Consider the following 6,000-nt stretch of genomic DNA (forward strand, 5'->3'; position numbering starts at 1 on the left):
GAAAGAAAGAATAATAAATAATGAATATTTTATACAGAAATGAAGTGTCAATAATAATAATAATAATGATAACAATAAATCAATTAAAATTGTTATATACACATTTCCCAGTTCCTACCCCTTTTCCTGGTGTTATGCTCAGCCTTCCACTGTCCCGCTGGGTCCTCAGATCCCTGGATTCAGTCTGGTGCTTGTGGGGCTGTTATGGTGAAGCATCAGCATCTGGAGTCCTTTGCCAGGAGGAGTATGATGTTGATGGATTTTTCCTCCTCACTCTAGGATCTCCTAGGGCATCCTCTTTACATGTTTTCTAACACATTTTTATATCTTCCTCTTTCTTCATTGGTCTGCAAGTCCATGTTACATCCAAGTTTACTATATGTGGTGTGTTTTACATATGTTAGATACTTGGTCTTCTTTTTACCCTCCAAAACTGGTTTTACCGAGCTCCTGATCTGCATTTCTTTAAGTGATGGTGAGTGAGCTGTTACAGCCATTGGGTCTCCAGTTCCAGCCTGTGCCCCATCCCTTATCATCCCCTGCCTGTACCCGTTTCACAGCATCCTGTATCCCCACTTCTCAAGTCCTCTGCTGTCATGCCAGGCCTGTATTTCTTTGCACTACATCTTTATGTTAGAAACATAAATATCTTGTTCTACACAGAATAAACTGCTTGTTATGACTGTCTGTATAAAAATATTACTGTACCACACAGAGATAAGCAAAAATAAAGCAAAAAAGGCGTAGCTACCTGGTCAGAAGAACAATTGCCATTGCAGCTAAACCAGGTAAAAACAGAGCTCCAGGCAGGGCAAGGCAAGCTCTGACAGAGCCAGTCTAACAAGTCTTTCTCCTGAATGACAATATTGTAGTACTGCCCTATAGAGTTGCAAAGCTCCATCCTTGGAGGTTTTCAAGACCCACCAAGGCCCTGAACAACACAGTCTGAATTCAGTGTTGACCTTGCTTTGAGCAGGAGGTTGGAATAAAACCCCCCGAAGTCTCTTCCAGCCCATGTGGTTCCGTGAGTCTGGACTGATGCAAACTCTTATAGACATATTTAAAAGTTTACCCCCTCTAATAAACACTGGGAGGGGTCTGTTATTCCCAGGCAATATATCTTGGTGTTACTCATTCGATCTGGAGTGTATTTTTGTACCACAGAGTTTCATAAATACCCCTCCTAGCCCCACTAGCTCTAAGGAATTGAACCCTGTTGGTCAGAAAGGCCTCCTCTGGTGCTCTGTGACTTTGTTGTCTTTGACTTTGTCAGTGACTGTTGTCATTGCAGATCGTATTTTGTCATTCACAAGATTCAGTTTCTCCTAAAACACCACACAAGTTTCTGTGATTGATCATGTCTTGCTGTAAATGATAGCTGAAGTAACGCCTCTTACGTGGGATCAGATTAAGCTGAATTTTAACTCTGAACAAATCCTTTGGCAGAATTTCCTTCACCAGTGACTCTCGTATTAAATGACTGGACTCTGTACTGCATGCATTAGCATCTGATGGTAATGAAGCCCAGTTCCCATTACGTATTTGCATATTTATTGTAGCAGTACTGGACCTGTGTGCTTTTGGTAGAGAATTCAGGTACACAAATCATACCCATAGTCACATCTATGTGCAAACAACCACTCTCAGGAATTTCGTCTTCAGGTAACAAACTCCACATAAGCTGGGCAAGTCTTAAAACATTGCAAGTAAACAGTCTTATGTTACGGAAAGTAAATAATCCATATCCAACGTTAATTAAATAGACTTCTTGTCTCCCTGGTGACACAACAGAAACACTTACGGTCAATGGTATTTTGTCTTCATTGTATTTGAGGTTGCTTCTGTCCAAATGCCAAGCAGTTACTGACATGTGTCACCCAAACCTGTCACCAGACAGGTCACCACTGGTTTTTTGCAGTGTTCCCATCAAACCTTCCTCACAAGAACATGAAGTCATATCAAGAGGATTTTGTGAGATGCCAGCAGCACCCTGGTTCCTGCAGTGCCTCTGCCTTTCCCAAGCTTGGGGGGGTGTGTCTGCAGTACTGTAATTTTCTCTTGGCCATACTTTAAGCCATGTTTGTACTGCTCCTACTGCTCGCTCACTTCTGCTGTTGCCAGCTCGTTCTGAATGGCAATGACACTACCCTTCTTTAATGTCAGATCTCGTTCAAGCAGTATAAGCTCTCTGCAGCAAGGTTTAGATGTTCTTCCACAAGCAGGTCTCTCAGCACTTCACCTGCCACGTTTGCAAACTCACCTGTGACCACCACTTGCCATAATGCAGCAATGCACAAAGCAGCAGGTTCTCTAACAGCAGCAAGGCAGTACCACACTGATCACGAGCAAAAGGGCTTGGAGCCTCTTTCCTGCATTCCAGCTTAGGGCATAAGCAGAATGGGTCTTCTTCTCTGTTGAAAGATTAATGTTATCTGTTGTAGGTATCTATTTCTCAAATGTTCAGGAATTCAAGTTTTCTGAGAGTTTGGAGAAATGGTGCAGATGGATTTAAGATTTTCACTGATGTTCTTTTTGCTAAACCGCTGGGCATCTTGACAAGGTAAATCCAGGTTTTACAGTGCTTATTCTAGATGCATAAAAGTACTGCCATAACATGGCTACAGTGATTGCATGACAGAAGGAGTCTGACACCAAGCCCACAGAGGCAGGGCAGCCAGGAGAACAGGGTCTGTACTTCCCTCCCTGCCCAGGGGTGCCTGATCAGTGCCCTCCACAGCAGGGCAACGCCAACGGCACCTTTTCAAGGGGTGCTAGATGAATACCTTCCACCACATAAAAATGCTGGGCTATCTTCTCCTTGTAGATTATCTGTAGATTATCTGATTTATATGTCCAATGGCAGCTATTAGAAAGCTGCAGTAAACACGAAGTAACGCAGGCTTTGATCCTCCTGCAAGAGGAGACTTGGCTCCCTGCAAGAAGCTGGATGAGCCTAGACAACATTTGCTTCCATCCTTTTCATCTGAAGGACGCTGCTTGTTAGTGAAGGCAGCTTATCCTAATCACAGTGAAGGGCTCTCATTTGCTGTTCTTTCACACTCTTCCTCCAGAAGAGAGGAGAGGATGGAAATACCAGGAGTGTCAAAGCACTTACTGGGCTGCAATATCTGTGGGAGGCATTTGCCAGTACGGGTGATGGAGCATCTTTTCATCTTGCTGCTTGGAGAATGAGGGAGAAGTGGAAAATGGGGAAGAATTTCTGTGAGTCTCCTTGAACAATTATACAGGAGGGTATACAGACATTGCTTACTCATTGCTTAGCAGAGAGATGACAAAGGTCAAGAAATGCAGAGGTAGGACTGCAGAATTTGAGAGCAGGTGTGGTTGACTGGTCAAGATTGGCTGGGGAACAGGAAAATATAAATCCCCTGTTTGACCTCTGGCAATTCTTTTTTCTAATGTCTATATTTACATTTACTGCTGGATTGTTGCCAGTTCCTCAGTGCGTTGCCATCAAGGAACTGTATGACATCACTCTGCATCAATATATGGTATTTTTAGTATGTTTGGATATAGTTCACTTTTTCAGCTATGCATCAAAAATCTAAGCCTGTTGGCCTTATCTAGAAATTACAGAGTTGGCTTTTTTGTTTTGTTTTTTAAAGACAGCCATCTGTCTATCTCAAGGCTGTTCAGAGTTCCCACAGGCAAAGTATTTTTAACTATTTCAATTATAGTTGTATCAACTGTTTTGTAATTATTGCCTTGTAGCTTTTCCCTGCTGTATCACCATCCCCTTTTCTAGTCTCTTTTTAGAGAAACATGATCTTGTTCCTGTCACCCAGAGGAAGAACTCTCCGTGTATTATTTGCTGAGGAGCAAAACTTAAGTGTTTGTAAAGCTATATTTTCAGGTGGTGCTTCTACATACTGCTGTCTAAATATCCTGTCCAAGTAAAAGGTATAAGCACTTTTCTTCCTCGGCGCACTCTCTCCTTTGTTATAACTCAGTGAAAAGCATACATTTTGTATTCACAATCCCTGTGAATCTATTAATTCATTCTTGTTTTCTCTGAATATTTAAATTAAGATAATAAAATGTAAATGAATTAAAGATAAGTTAGATAAGATGACCTGCTGCTGATGGCCCTGATTTCACATAATAAAGTATTCTCAGTTAGGTAAGTAACCTGAGGATTTTATTTAGTGTTCATGACTTTTTATGTCTATATTTCTTTGTATCTTACACAGTGTTTTCCACAAATGTTTAATAACTGCATTTAATACCATATCATTGCACTCTAAAGTCACATGTGATGAAGTCTTCCATCTCTACCTCAGCAAATACTACGTCTTCCTACCTAGACCATGTAAATTTGAAGACTGAAAGTCATCTGACACAATCTAGCATTTGATTTCCATTCCTCTTTTACTCAAGGCAATGCATACACTATCTTATTCAAGATAACACAGTTTTCAGGAAGGCTAATATCTCTTTCTCTAACTCTGAATAAAAATTGCATTGGGAATACTCCATGGCAACATTTGTAATGAGAAGTGAATTTCTGGAGTAGAAATAATTTTAATTACATTTGCTTTTCTCCAGAGACTCAGATTGTCCTGTCTTTGAAATAATCTAATATATTTTGCACCATAGGGCTCTGAATATATTTTGCTATGTTATTAAGACCATTATTTAGTTTAATACTTCAGTAACCATGAGCTGGATTGGCCCATTTCCTGCAGAAGCTAATAAGATACAGAACCAGGCAAGTATTGCAAAGTTGCTTTCACAGACTTCTCTGTAAATCTCCCCCTTTAGGCTTATGGATTTACATGAATATAGGATTGGCAGACCATATGACCTCCTGCTGATGAAAAGAATGTAAGATTCAGAGAAACTCTATGCTCCTGAATTCTCCAGCAAAAATCTGCATGGACTCCTAGGGTAACAGAAGTTCACCTCCTTCTACTGTGGGTAGAAGACGACCTATTCTGTAGAACAGGTGTTTGTAAAATCCAAGCATTCATTTACTGGAATAAATATTTATGAGTATAAAATATTACAGGAGAGCAAAGATACTGAATTTTGTCCAGCTGGTTGATCCTGAAATACTGCCAACACATATTAGCAATTTCTAAGATAAGTAGGACTGGGACATCTGTCCTCTCAATTGTCCACCTCAATAATAATGCCATGAGCATTGTGACCAGTTTTGTTAACCTTTCTAATATTGTTTCTCTCACTAATCACACCATGCAAGTATCTGCATTGATATAGCCTACAGTAGTAATTAAAGCTGTGAAGCTGCTTGGCACTCAACTAGCCTAACTGGTACCCGTCCCGTGGCACCCATCTGGTATATGACTGTGGAGTTCATGCTAAAAGCATTGATAATTACAGTTTTGGGGAGAAAGAACAACTGGAGGGTATCCAAAAACACAGAATGGAAGGTGCCGAGTGTGGCAAGCGCTTCTACTAGATCCCTTTATGGTGCACTAAGGTTGTCTTCCATCCACCAAGAAAAACCTTCTGCATTAAAATATCAGTAGCTTTCCAGAATACATAAGCCAATTTTAGGAGGCTGACCAGCCTGTTTGTTCTCCATGTTCCAGTAAGAGAGTTGCTCAAATACAGTATCTGAGCTTCTTATTTTGTTGCATCCAATTTTTCTGACGATCGGGAGCTACTACAGCTTTAGGATGTATTCTTTACCCAATGGATTCTCAAAGTCCAATGGAGAGAACATGAGGCCTGGAAAATCTCAACTTAATGGCATTTCTACAGTCCAGCACTTCCACACAGAGAGTGCTTCTCCTAAAAGAAAAACGGAATCTTGTCATTGCTAGTCTCTCTCATCCCCCCAAAACACGTGCCAATGATATCTATACACTTATGTGTGTATCTGTAGAAGTGGACGGGGATTGTGCTTTTTTTAAGGAAAGACTTCTTCTGTCAATACACAGTTCTTCCATGCTGCCTATGGTGCTTGTCTGGAGAATCTTCAAGAAGATGGACCCTCCCTAAAGGCTGCCTTGG

This window comes from Accipiter gentilis, chromosome 2 (genome assembly GCF_929443795.1).
Source record: "Accipiter gentilis chromosome 2, bAccGen1.1, whole genome shotgun sequence".
Lineage (NCBI taxonomy): Eukaryota > Metazoa > Chordata > Aves > Accipitriformes > Accipitridae > Astur > Astur gentilis.